Genomic DNA, 15,054 nt, shown 5'->3' with positions numbered 1-15,054 from the left:
CCCTGGAAAATACAAGGATCTTTTCTTTTTCTTTTTTTTTTTTTACAAGGATCATTTTTAACTTAAAACATTCTAATCTGGATTAACACTAACTTCATTTCAGTAATAATTAAAAACTTTCCTCTGACATCCATTTTTTCCCTTCCTTTTTATTATTATTGCCAAGCAAACTACCTCTTTATACATTATAAGCCCATCAGTATAGTTTTACTATTATTGCCATATGCAGTTGTCTTTTAAAACAGGAGAAAAAAACTATAAAGACAAACGCATTTGTGTACTTTCCTATGTATGTCTTTCATAATAACTATGTAGTTACCTTCATCTGTGCTCCTCACTTCTTCACGTGGATTACAGTTTACGGTCCAGTCCTTTCTAGTTTACTGTCTGTTCTTTCATCTCAACCTCAAGCGGAACTTCCTTTAATATTTCTTGTAAAGCAGGTCTGCCAACACTAGAAATTCTCCAGGTTGTTATTTTGTTTGATTTGGTTTGTTGTTTTTTTTTTTTTTTTTTAAGATTTTATTTGACACACAGAGATCACAAGTAGGCAGAGAGGCAGAGAGAGAGTAGGAAGCAGGCTCCTCGCTGAGCAGAGAGCCTGATGCGGGGCTTGATCCCAGGACCCTGAGATCATGACCCGAACTGAAGGCAGTGGCTTAACCCACTGAGCCACCCAGGCGCCCCCGGTTTGTTGTTTTAGTTGTTGGTGGTGGTTGGTTTGGTTTAATGTCTTCATTTTTCTCCCGCCATCTTTCAAAGAGAATTTAACTGGATACAGAATTCCTAATGGAAAGTCTTTTTCCTCTCAGCACTTTGAAAATGTCCTCTAGCCTCCATGGTTTCTGATAAAATGTCAGCTACTCATCTTACTGAGGATCCCCCTTTATGACAACTTACTTTTCTCTTGGTGCTTTCAAGATTTCTCTATCCTCCACTTTTGTAAATGGGACTATGATGCATCTAAGTATTGATCACTTTGGGTTTGGAGTCTATGGAATTTCTTTAATGTGCAGATTAGTATTTTTCAGCAAGTTTGGAAAGTTTTCTGCCATTATTTCTTTATATATTCTTCCTGCCTCTTTCTTTTGTTCTCCTCCTTCTGGGCCTCCCATTATGCATGCGCTGGCACCCACAGGTCTCCTGGAGCTCTGTTTATTTTTATTCTCATTCTACTCCCCACACTAGATAATCTTTATTGAGTTACCTTTAAGGTGACTAAGTCTTCTGCCAACTCTTATCTGCTCTTGAACTTCCCTAGGGAATTTTTGATTTCCGTTATCATACTTTTAAACTCCAGAATTTCTATATGGTTCTGTTTAAGTAATTTCTAGGTTTACTGATAGTCTTTTTGGCAAGATACCATTCTCATACATTCCTCTAATTCTTCAGACATGGTTTCATTTAGTTCTTTTAACATATTTATAATAGCTGAAAGTATATGTCTCTGAAGTCTATATTTGGGCTCCAAAGGGACTTTTTTCTAATGGCTGTTTTTTTTTCTTCTTCTTCTTGTGTATATGGAACACTTTCCCATTTCTTAAATGTCTCATAATTTTTTATGAAAAACTGGACATTTCAGATATTTTAACAACTCTGGTACCAGAATCCTCCACACTGCTCTGCCAAGATTTTTTTTTTTAAAGATTTTATTTACTTGACAGAAAGAAAAGAGAACACAAGCATGGAGAAGGGGCAGAGGGAGAAGCAGGATCCTGCTGAGCAAGGAGCTCCATGTGGAGCTCGATCCCAGGACCTCAGGATCGTGACCTGAGCCAAAGGCAGATGCTTAACCAACTGAGCCACCTACATGTTCCCTGCCCAGATATTTTTTTTTAATCACTGGTTTTGTTGTTCTTATTCTTTACAGAGCTGCTAGTTTTAGCTCTTTAATGACTAATTCTGCAGATTCTATACCCCCTAAGGTGTGTGGCCAGGAGTTTTTGGCTAGAGTTTTAAGTTCTTCTTCTTTTTTTTTTTTAATCCTATCTTCCTAGGAGTCACACCTATATCTGTATTATAATTTAATGGTCAGCCACTGGTTAGTCAGAAGACTGCCTTAAATGCCTTGCCTGAATGTCTTCCGCCCTTTGCTAAAGGCATCCTTGGGAGAAGTCACACCTTCTGACTACGGGCAGCAGATAAGACAGTCCTAGCTTCCACTTGCTGCTTCCCCAGAGCCTCAAGATCAGAGAGGACCCTCCACTGTCCCAGGTCTTTCCTAGAAACGTGCATAGCCTTGCACACAGCGCAGCCTTTCAGAGATCCAGGAACGCGGTGGCGTTTTTTCAGAGTTCTGTACGGTTGGCTAATCCTCCAGGATTTCCTTTTGAATTCCCAGCCAGGCTGCTTTGCCTCAACTGAATAAAAGCCTCAAGCGGTAGAGAGGCTGCCAACACTTGCTGTGGTTTCAGCAAAGCCCTGGGGGCTTTTCCTTCCCCCAACTCGGCAGAGCTCTGAGTCAAATCAAATAGCCAACCACTCTCTGAGAATACAGTTTTCTCAGGGAGTCTCAAGTTTGGACAAAATAGTAACTGTGCTCCGGAGATGGCCCTTCCAAGGGGTCTCCGGAAGTGGCCGGATCTCTGTCCGCGGTGGGCCCCGCCGCCACGATGGGCGAGGAGGAGGGCGGAAGCAAACACGAGCGAGAACATCACGGGTCCCACTCACTGTCTTCCAGGTTGCCGTGCTTTTTTCTCTCGGGCAGATGATTTTCAGTTCATTCGCTGGCTTTAGTTAACTGGCAGAATTTTGAGATAGTTCATTTTAGGGGTTGTGCCCATATTTTTGCTGTTGTTGGGGGACAGCAAGGGCTTGGAGGCCCTTCCTCCACCAATCCGGAAGCCTATCAGGCTCTGCATTATTTTAAATCTATTTTCATGTAAGATGAAAAAGCATTTTAACCGCCCCCCCCCCCAAAAAAAATGTTTAAAAAAATGATAGTCTGCAGTCACTCAGACCGATGTGCGAGAAGAAACCATACACGCAGTTGCGGCACCTCCCTGTAGGACGTCTCTCCAGTTAAGTAGTGTGTTCAGGATCAAAATTAAGGTGGCTACTGGCCTTAGCCCCTTCCGGCCCCAAAATGCCTCCTGAGTCTTTTCTGGAGAACAGGAACAAGTTCAAGTGAGGAAGAAAGGCTATTCCATCTTGTCTTGCTTGGCTGACCTAGGCCAATCCCAATTCAGTTCCGACAAGGATCAAGAGCACCACGGACAGTGGGAGTAGGATAGGTAATAGCGAAGAGGTCTCAGATACCTGAACACAGGAAGCACCCTTATCTCCTGAGATTTCTCTGGAGGAACTCAGCACACAGAAATCAGGTTCACCTGAGAATCACCCACTATCAGCCAGACCCACATGATTAAGACAGAGTAAGAGGAGCTTCTGGAAAGGAAGTTATTTATCACTATTATCTCTAACACTGTCTGCTATTGGCAAGCCAAGGGAAGTCTAAAACCATCATAATTGTTATTTTCAGAACATTCTTGTAATTCTTTTGCTTTTCTTTAAGATTTTATGTTTAAGTAATCTCTACACCCGACGTGGGGCTCAAACTTGCAACCCCAAGGTCAAAGAGTCACCGCCCTACTGACAGAGCCAGCAAGGCACCCCTTCTTTTGTTTTCCTTATTGCTGAAACCATCCCAAAACCTACTGCTCAAAAAAACAGCCACTTTATCTGCTCATAATTCTGCAATTAGGGCTGGGCTCAGCGAGGCAGTTCTTCTGCTCATCCTGCTGGTGGATAGTCACAGGAACGCTTCCAGCCAGCAGGTAGGAACTGGGCTCAGCTAGAAGACTGGCAGGACTGGGCTTCTCTCTTCTCTCCGTGTCATCTCTGGGCCTCTCTCTCTTCACATAGCCTCTTTTCCACATAGTCTGTCTAAGACGGTAACAAGGTATCTCACATGATGGGTCAGGTATCCCAAAAACCCTAACGCAAAAGCTCCATGTCCTTCTTAAGGCTTGCATCCAGACCTGGAAAAGCTTTAATTCTGTCATATTCTGCTGGTTAAAGTAAGCTACAGGTTCAGTGCAGACTGAAAAGAGAGGGACTTTGCAAGCTCGTGAATGCCCAGAGGCGTGGTTCACTGCTAACTGCTACTTGACACCTAACACATTAAGGCCAACGTCCAGATAAGGGCAAGAGGAGCAACCACAAGAAACCACACAATGGCTAAGCTGAAGGTAAACAGGGCACTTACAGGCAGAGTCCATTTTCTGTTCCTTCCCACACCGAGGGTCAGTCTGGGTTCACTAAGAATTTTAATTATGGGTAGAAGGAAAATATAAACCTAATTAATCACTTACAAGCCACATGACCTGGGACAACTCAATCACTCTCTCAAAGCCTCAGCTCCTCAATTATAAAATGAAAAATTTTATGAGCCCTGCCTACCCTATAGTAAAACCATACAGGACAAGTAAGACAAGAAATGAAGTAAGTATATTATTTATCTCATAGGATCCTAAGTATAGTCAACCTAGCTAGGCTCCGTCCTATTAGTAAAATCATATTAATCATAGTTAATTATCCCATATGCTAAATTACTACCACAGCAATGATAGTATACATCATAGTGGGCTGCTATTACACTGTATTGTCTTACTATGAAAAATAATGACATTAATACTGACTATGGTTTAGTATTGCCTAATTATATGTCAGGTGTTGCTAGGTAAACCATAACTAACCCTTACAATAATTCAACAAAGTAGGTATCATCCCTCTTTTCACAAATAAATAAAATGAGTCCAGAAGTTCAATACTTTGAGTGACTTACTCAGGGTCATGCAACCAGTATGCAGGAAATCCATTATGAACATTTAAGGTATGATAAGCTCATAACAGATACTTGTCAAATTAAAAACAAAGTCAGGCTATCTGACTTTAAAGTGAGTCTTTCAACTATATCAAAGTATCTCCCTCTCACAATCTCTATTTTTATATATGGCTACTGAAACTGTAATCACAGCAAACTTATCTAATTAACACGAGCAATTCATCACCTTCCTCATCTGCACAATGGTTTCCCATCTGAAAAGCACCTTCCTTTTTTTTAAACATCTAATCTTTAATCTTCCATACTGAGATGTTATGGGTTATAATGTGGGAGTACCAAATGAAAAAAAAAAAAGTGATACATATACAAGCTAAAATATCCCTAAAACAAACCCCTCAAAATAGCAAATGTTTTTAAATGGCAAAATACGGACAGTATGAATAACAAATAAAAACCCATCTCCTTATACTATGAAGAGATCTTGAAATTTAAGGAAAGAAAAGACAATAACCAACAGGAAAATGGGTTAACAACACAAATGGAAATGAACAGAAAAAATGCAAGTGACTAGTAAATACACTTTTCAAAAGTTTTGTCATTAATAATCAAAGGAACACAAATCCAAGAGAGACTTTTTTTTAAAACTATAGGATTGGCAAAAACACACACACAAAAAAAAATTACAAAGATTAATCATACCCAGTGTAAGAAAGCATGCAAAGAAACAAAGACATTAAAACACTATTCTTGGGGGACCTGGGTGGCTCAGACCGTTAAGCATCTCACTCTTGATTTTGGCTCTGGTCATTATCACAGAGTCGTAAGATCAAGCCCCCAACCCCCTCAGGGTGGGGGGTCAGGCTCCATGCTCAGCATGGAGTCTGCTTAGAATTCTCTTCCTCTCTCTCCCTCTGCCCCTCCCCTTCCCTGTGCACACCCTCACACTCAACACACATGCACACTCTCTCTCTCTCTCAAATAAGTAAATAAATAAATCCCTATTCTTAAAAACAAAAATCACTATTCTTGACAGTATAAAATGGCATGAGCTTTCTAGACAGCAATCTGGTAGTTCAAAAAAACATGCAAGATATACCCAGCCTTCTACCCAGTAATTCTACTCCTAACAACTCATATATAAAAGGAAACTGAATGTTGAACAAAGAAGTATACACAATAATTAATTGTAACACCGAACTCTAGGATACCATCTAAACGCTAGCTAGATTATTGTTTAAACACATTCATACAATGGCACTAAAACCATCTTTTCATATACCATGAAAAAATTGTCAATGAGTGTCTAAGTTAAAAAACAAAAACAAAAACACAAATATTATGATCCAGTTTCTAAGAGGAAGTGCACATATTTTTGTAGTTGAAGGGAGAGGATGTGCACACGTGTGAGCAGAAGTTCAGAGAGAGGAACAAGGCACTGGGAGATGAATCAATCCTAAGATAGGCCAGTGATCTTAAGAGCAATGTGATGTCATCGTTGAACAGAATGCTGATTTTTTTTTTTTTTTTACTTTCCTCTCTGTACCTTTCTGTGATTTCTGAATGTTTGACATTAAGCATGCATAAATTTTGAATTCATAACACAATAATTTCCATTTAAAATAATCTCAACTATCGTAACCGTGAGGTTCTGTTGGCTTTCAAACATTATTACTTTTACTATAAAATACTGATTAAAAAGCAGGGATACTGATAGGGATACTGAATGAAAATTTACATTTATTCCTCTTTCAAATGACAAATTAAAAAATCAGAAGCCCTCCATAGGATTGTCTTCACTCACAAATCATTACTGAAATTTCTTTTAAAAGGTCACAGGAGACAAACCATAAGAGACTCTTAATCTCACAAAACAAAGGTTTTGTGGGATTGCTGGGGGGTGCGGGGTGAAGGAAGAGGGTGGCTGGATGATGGACACTGGGGAGGGCATGTGCTATGGTGAGTGCTGTGAAATGTGTAAACCCGATGATTCACAGACCTGTACCCCTGGGGCAAATAATACATTATATGTTAATTAAAAAAAAATTTTTTTAAAAGGGGTCACTGAAAAAAGACAGTGAGGCAGGAATGTTGAAGTACCGTAAAATATGCCGAACGTCAGTGTCCTATATTATACGTCTGAGCAATAACTTGCAGATGTAAAGACCTGGATTGATTTGATTCGACAAAGAAATCCAGCATCATGTGGTATTTTAACTTGGTTGCTTATTAACTTAACCTCATTATTTACACAGTATAATGAGAATTCTCAATTAGCCATGGGTAAGATTATCCACAACTAATCTTGCTTTTCAGTTTGGCCTCTGTGAAGTGTAAGCAGTTTAGTGATTTGCTTTGTAGCTCTCTCAATTCTGTTTACTTTGCATGAAGCTAGGAGTCTACAAAATACAAATGCTTAAAATCAATTATTCAACTTGGATAGTAGATGGGTAAGTGGGCAGCTGTTATTCTCAGGGCTGAGAGTCTGAATATCACCCACCATTACCCTGTCCTCCACCTGTGAACTTTGGAAACCTTTGGAGCCATTTTGGTCATCACAGTGATTGGGGAGGAGGCGAGGTTTTAATGTCATTTGGGTCCACAGATGCTAAGTGTGCTGTAACATAGGGCACCCCACAAGAACTACCCCATCTACATGGGCAACAGTGTCCCTGGTGAGGGACCATGATTTTCTTGTTCAGTGTTATACTTCTAGCCTAATACACAACAGGCATTAAATAGTTACGTGTTTGAGTACAGTCAAAACAAGCAATTTCCAACACTAAGTGAGGTACAAATAAAATAAAATAATAAGAAGTGACAAGGAGGAACCAGAGAGTTTTCTATCTTGACCTGAGACAGACCTTTGTGGCTGAGCTCCATTATACTTAGGGAAATTCTATGATGAGACACATCTATACCCCAAATATGTAGAAAACCATAATAGTCCACACCCAAACACAAATTATAAGAGGATTATCTTCCATCATGGATATACAGATACACATTTTCCTCTGTTAGCAAAGATGAGTGATCGTGTCAACTCAAGACAGGTGCCAACCAAGCTCAATCTTGCCTTGGCAAATGAGTAGCAAAACAGCACGTGGTTTAAGAGTAAGACTGCTGCATTTAAATTTGGCTCTACAATGCATTACCTGAGTAACTGACTTAACATCGTAACACACCGTCGAACCTGGGCGATTTACTCAACATCTTCTGAATTCTCCTCTACCAAACGGCATAATCAAACAGGTTTACAGCCTCCTATTCTAAGCCGGCAGCCAGAAATGTCACATGTCTCAGAATTTTTTCTTAATTTTGGAAAGTAATACTGTATATATGGAACACCCCATCAAGGGTGGCAACACTTGATCATACAATCATACACACTGACATTTCTGCAGCTAAACAGATGAATGTTCAATTTGTGGAATAAATAAAGACCCTGGAGTAGCCTTCTCTCATCCGGTTCAGGCCCTGCAACTACATTAGCTTTGCCCCAAACTTCAGGAAACTGGTGATTTTCAGAGCCTTTTGAACTCCAGAAGCATATGTAAGAGATCATGGATCTGCAGTACCTACTTCCCTTGGAGAGACAGCATGACAATGAAGTTCTTATTCATCCCAGCGCCGGGCACAGAGGTAGCACTAAAAATATTGGTCACTGTTCCAAAATGTTAACTAGTTACTCAATGAGATACAAGATCCTGCAAGCCAGCTAAGGGATTTAGCGGACTTGTGCTAGCCCGGGGTGGGAGGAGGTAGGATGAGGGCAAGCACAGGTCAGAAGGGAACCGAAGACAATTACGCTAATTAAAGTAAAACAAAATGACAGCTTACTGCCCATAAATTGCAAGACAATAATGCATGTGTCACACTGAACTCTTAAGTAAACATTAACTTCCTTTCAAAAACAAGGAGTTTCTTCAGGAGTTAAGATCTAAAGATACTTCTGCTTCACATGTGGTTTCGTACTTATAACTCTAAACGGTTTTCTTCCCAAAAGTGGGTCTGATAGTAAAGATTTTGCTCCAGGTAGGACCAAAACTGGCTTCTCCATGGCGGGGGGGGGGGGGGGGATATGAAAAGTTAAACAGTATATGGAAAAAAGTATGTTGAATGAACCCTATCTCCCCAATGACCGAAGTTCAATTTGCCCCTTCCTCACTCCCTGTTGTATTGGCTTTCCTGACCCAAACTCCTGGAGAAACTAAAACTGAACAGGAAGAATGAAGCATTTGTCAAGTACTACTCGGTACCAAGCTGCGCTGTGGACTTCCCACGTAACCCTATGTTCACAGTCTACAAGGCTACAGTTATTCTCCTCATATTGATAAGAATATTGAATTGCTAAGTGGGTGAACCATGATTCCAACTCAGGCTTGGCTAACTCAAAAACCCACAGGCTATCTGCACTAGACCACCTTGTCAGAGGATATGGAACTCTTCTCACATTCTTGAGTACTCTCTTTGTCTTTTCTTTCCTTTTTTAAAAGATTTTATTTATTTGACAGAGAGAGATACAGCGAAAGAGGGAACACAAGCAGGGGGTTAGGGCAGAGGGAGAAGCAGACCCCCCACTGAGCAGGGCACCCGATGTGGGGACCCAGGAATCATGACCTGAGCTGAAGGCAGACACTTAACAACTGAGCAACCCAGGCGCCCCTTCCTCTGTATTTTCCTATCAAATATTTTTTTAAGTGCACATAATAATATGGGATTTATATTCTCTCTCAGAGTAAGGGCATTTTAGTCGTTTCTATGATCCCAAACTGAAAATGTAGTTACAATTTTATCTTGTCTCTGAAAAAATAAGGAGACCTCCATAAATTACCAGCATCATCTTTAGTTTAAGAATATATTTATATACATATTACATTGTGTTTTCAACAAGCAACACAATTATACTCAAAGAGCTTTCAGGTTGGTAGAGATTTTAAGGCTAAAATATCTATTTAGTTGAGTAACTAACCATTTGGGTCATAAAAATTTTTATGGGGTATGAGCTCCAAAATGTCCCTCTACTGCCACTTCAGAGTTTAATGACCTTTTAGGGAGTGTCTTCTTTATGACAAATTAAAATTGCCCCTTCTCTAAGTTAAGCTCATTCTACTTAGGTTGGACTTTCAAGGAGATAACATAAGGCTCTAACGTACTTGTCATTTTCCTGCTTTATTATTTTTACCCAAAAGTTTGTAACAGAAAATAAATAAATAAAGACAAGTACAAATGAATTTAAAAAGATTTCAAGGTGTTTCTCCCCCTCTTTCTCTAAACTAAACATGTAACTTCCACGAGTTGTTCCTCACTCCTGTCAATGCCCATTTTGCTGCTCTTTCCAGTGCCTCTCCAATGGATCTGTGTCCATAATGAGCTATGAAGAAAATAATTGAATATTATTAATTTAAAGTGATCAGTTTAGCACTCTAAACTAAAAGCTCAATGACCTAAGTTTAAGAAAAAGAATACTCCAGAGTCATGTTCATTTTTAAAAGTACAAAACTGTTGACACATATTCAATTTGTAGAATGCTATGATTTGAGTTCAGACAATTACTCTCATCTTGAATGTCTGTGATTAACTTTTAACCATTATTAAATTTCATGATGTTTCAGCTGGACCACTGAGGGGATTTATCTTCTATTTGCAGATAAGTAATTCTATAATAAGTAATTACGGTAAGTAATATTGTACTGTTACAATACAATGAGGCTTAAATGCATACTTGAATAAGGGGAAAACATACTTTGGAATCTATTATTATTGAAGACTTTTGAACTCTATATGATGAAGGAACCACGCTTTGACACTGTTAGCATTACTACCACTATCAGTGCTGCTCTACCCTAGAATTTTTAAGGCTCTATACACACAAAGAACTTACGGAAATCACTTTTAAGAACTACTGTACTGAACTACCAGACTTGGGATCATGAAATACACTCAATATTTTAAACTGTATTAAAAAGGAGATTGCTTATTACTGTCACTTTATGGCCAAGACAGGATATATTTAATATGGACAGCTCATACTTCAGTTTTTATAAATTTTTATATTTTTAAAACTATACGATTTTAAAACCAATCATCATTGGCACCGGTCCAAGTGTATCCCGTATACTATGTTAATTCGGTAAATATTGGTGGAAGAGGAAGAAAAGTCAAGGAAAATGCCAAGAGCCGAATTCGTGTTTCTCTAGTCCCAACGCCAGTAAGAAAAGAGGGATACAACCTCGGTGACAGCTTCCAGCAGGATGTAAGAACAAAGCAAGAGGCAGAGTGTGCTAGTCTAACTTAGAGTCCGTGCACAAAGGGAAACAGGAGAGGGCAGTGGCTCTGAGGTCCCATCTTCAAATGAACTTGCTCTCCAGGCCACCAACATCCCCAAGGGTGGCTCCTGAAGAACTTTTCTGGTTGGAAAATATAATTTGAAAATTACCCATACAGTGTGGATAAGAATCTCAGAGGAAGAGTCACAAGACCTAGGCTCACACGCTAGATCTCTTTCTACTAGCTCTGAGCTTCAGAAGTACTCAGTCCTAGTTCCCTTAACCTCAACAGGGAGACAACCCCTACCCTGTATGATGACAACAAGTTGAGAAAAGCTAGATAAGATGGGAAACTCACAAAACAAGCTTGTCAGGTGTGATCTACTGTGCGAGTGTGAAATACAGTATGATCGCTGCTTTATACGCTGTGTTATATGTAAAAACACTTTCCATTCCCTACCACTCCCCCTTATCAAGGCAACTTCCTTAATTCACGGACAACAAAGAGGTCCAGTGCTACCAAAATGAAAGGAGGTCCAAAAATTGGATTAAAAAGAAAAAAGTTGGAAGAACAGACGCATAGAATTGTTCCCCACTGCTTCTCCAGCTAACTCAAGGTCAGTTCATCCCCCACTACTTTCCAAGAGAAGGACTCCACTGACATATCTATTAGTTATTTTAAATGTCCTCTGAGCTATTTTAAATAAACCTTATTTGTAAGCACTTGTAGAAATATACAAAATATAAAAAAACCTCTTTTCCCCAAACCTATACTAGCTTTCACAATTATTAGGTAGGATATCAACATCCATATCAGATGCCCTCAATCATGAAAACTGAATAATAAGGAAAAACATCAAATTCACTTGTTTAATACAGACAAATCAAACAGCTTGAGATTTCTGGTAGAGATTTCTGGTAAGACTTCCCTAGAGGTGGTATTTGGAAGAGCGGATACTCTTTAAATACACTATCTGTGGCAAAGCTCTGGAATTAACACTCCTAAACATAAATGCACAATTTTTGGTTACAAATCATGTTACAAAGACCTTGAGACACAAAGCTACTCAATGTATCTTTCTTGCAACTTTATATCCATAACAAAATATTGGGGAATGTATAGGAGAATTTCTGATGCACCCTGTGGAAAACTTTAACCACAGGATTGAGATGAACGATACCGCTTATTTCTCTTGAATCTTGGTTAAGTCTCTTACTCGGTAGATTGTGCGATTATCTTCCCACAGAAGCTGAAGATTAAAGAAATATTAAAATAGCAATGTTTTATCATATTGAATGGGCTGACAACTGCATGTCAACCATGTGGATATCTAAGTAATGTGGGTGCAAACATAACCTCAAAGACCAATGATGACGTACAGCTTACATGTACTCAGACTCGACACTATCCCTCTGATGCCGGCCCCCAACACTCATCTGACCCCTACCCCTGCTCTTTTCACCTTCTGAATGCCAGTGGAAGGCCTCTCTTTAAAGGACACTTGTAGCGGAAGCGGAAGTCCACACACCAAGCTGCTTGCCTTCCTACGTGCCCGCCCATTATTGAGTAGGAGAATTATGACATCAGCAGCATGTTCGCCCACATCCCCTGATCCACACGCTACCATGTCACAGGATGGATTTCCTAAGACGAGCTGCTATCTTTACTACCTTTAATTTGAACTTATTCTGATATAGGCTTGATGTTTGGTGATCTATGAAACAACAGCGGAAATGCACGTGGCATTTAGTTGCTCTTCTGTTGACGGCCACGTTAGAATGTCAAACCCAGACACCATGTAGGGTCCCACACGGGTACTAAAGGGTGGGAAAAGACTAACTCAACAGTCTCAGATTTATGCTCCCAGTAAACCACCCTGAGCAGCACCTAGAATTTCACATTGTTAGAGCTGTTAGTTAGAAGTGTATGTCAATGCACAACTTTCAGTGCAGCCTGCCTTTAATCCTACTTGGGGCAGGCCAGGGAGATGGGCCGGTGGGAGGAGTTCTCTTGTGCTTTCCACAGGCCTACAGAAAGCTAAGCCAGCCAAAGTATTTACAAATAACTGTAACCAAGGGCATCCGGCTGACCCAGTCAGTAGAGCGTGCAACTCTCGGCCACAGGGTCATGAGTTCAAGCCCACATTGGGCGTAGAGCTCACTAAATAAATAAATAAAAAGTAACCACAAGCAGTGAAAGAAAATAAAGTTCCTCACCATATGAACCATTGCCAACCATCAAGACACGAAAAACCAATCCCAAAATCTTATATATAAAAACTGCTTTAAAAAGATTTGGACATGAGACCCCATTTGAGACACATTAAAATACTGTGCTTTGTGTACCTAGAGTTCATAATTTATAGAGGACATGTAATCAATTACCTCATATTCCTTCCACGAGCCAAACTCAATGTATTCTCTACCATAAAAATGCCAGAATGACCAAGTTGCCTAAATTATTAAAAGCAAAGAGAATTAGGTTAATGTTAAAAATAAATTCTTCGCTACCTACAAGTTATGTAATTACTGAATCTGCGGGTAAATATTAACTGCCATACAACTGGATTATTTTTTAAATACGTCTTTGCATCACTGTTATCTGTATTTTTAAGTTTCCTATTTAGAGAAAAAAGAAACTGTTTTGACTAGACAGAGAAGGAGAGAGAATTTTTATTTTTCAAAGAATAAATACACTAACAATCAGGAAAAATACAAGTCAGGGGAAAGAATGGAGAGAAGAATTCTTTGAAAGAATCTGTACCTCTAAATTGTGAAGACAGGAGACCAAACAGATTGAGAATCAGCTTGCTAACTTATTGTCTGGAGAGAAGCAAAAGCAAGAATGGATTAGCAGCTGACAGACCTCTGCTCATTCCTTAAAAATAATTAACTAAGATTTGTTTCTTTAAAAAAAAAAAAAAGCAAAAACAACACCTAAATAGGTCACAAAGCTGAAGAAATTAAGAAATACATGATTACTCAATTTTATGAAAAATTTGAAAAAAAAATCTTTGGCTCAGGGGAGAACACGCACAATTACTTTTAAACTAATGATTTTTATTTGCTACTAAATTAACTTTAGGGTAACGCTGGAATACAAACACGTATTTACGTGTATTTGCTTATTGTATATGTTCATACTCTTTTTGCCCTAAATTTGACCCATGGTACCAGAGATGAATTTAGTCAAGAGTATATCTGATCACTTAGTCAACCATAAACAGCATCATAGCTGCCTGGCATGATATAGTTTTGTTTGTTTTCTTTTTTTCTTTAAGGGTAAAGATGACATTAAGTGACAGTTGCCATCAATTTTTATGTTGGTCCATTATACTTAGAAAAATAACACAGAAAACAGGCACAGCTGAGTATATATGAACAGGCAACCGTCTAAATACACAGATTTGGGGTTACTTGAACAAGACAAGGATCACGAAAATAATCACAGGTGTTTGCTGTGTACTTAGTCGATTACAACTCAGATACAATAAAAAGTTCAATAATCCACACTAATGAACACACCAGAGTTATCAAAAAGAACTTGGCAATTGTAACCCTATTATCAGATTTTCCTGTTACTTTGTTGTCATTATGAAACAGAATATTTTCTGACATGATATATTATACACGATTATTATAAACTACGTGACTAAACAGTATTTTGGAACAACTTTGAACACCAGGACTGAGTTTTATGTACCTACAATTAGATGTTTCTAAGATAACTCTACTGGCTCCTTTGTTTTTTTCCTCCAGTGACCCTCCCTGACATTAACTTGTTAAGTGAATACGGAGTGAGAAAACTCAAGCTCATCCACAGCCATCTGTGTCCTCTACTCCTCTCCAAACAGGTGACAAGCAGAATGCCCTCTCTGAACACCTTTCACCCCCTCATCTGATAGGAACATAAGTGCTCAGGATCTCTTCCTTTCTTGAATGATCACAAGTTCCTCAGCCACCGTCACAGTTCACTGATGATGCAAATGTGTGCTTGCCACT

The 15,054-nt window shown here is 39.2% G+C and overlaps 1 protein-coding gene across 5 annotated transcripts in view; it reads right to left on the bottom strand.

Moving 5' to 3' along the window:
- The window catches only part of RFX3 (regulatory factor X3), a 287,619-nt gene that overhangs the window by 239,245 nt on the left and 33,320 nt on the right, over nt 1-15,054 (bottom strand). The window contains exon 1 of one of the 5 annotated variants that reach the window (XM_004766197.3): nt 12,516-13,188. The exons of the other annotated variants lie outside the window; for them this stretch is intronic. The gene's annotated coding sequence lies outside the window, so the exon portion shown is untranslated. Of the gene's footprint in view, nt 1-12,515; nt 13,189-15,054 lie in introns of those variants that run through there. 5 annotated transcript variants of the gene reach the window in all.

This window comes from Mustela putorius, unplaced genomic scaffold (assembly GCF_011764305.1).
Source record: "Mustela putorius furo isolate JIRA1106 unplaced genomic scaffold, ASM1176430v1.1 tig00003854_pilon_pilon_pilon, whole genome shotgun sequence".
Lineage (NCBI taxonomy): Eukaryota > Metazoa > Chordata > Mammalia > Carnivora > Mustelidae > Mustela > Mustela putorius.
The sequence above is the reverse complement of the archived record's forward strand: the minus strand, read 5'-3'. Positions and strand labels throughout refer to the sequence as shown.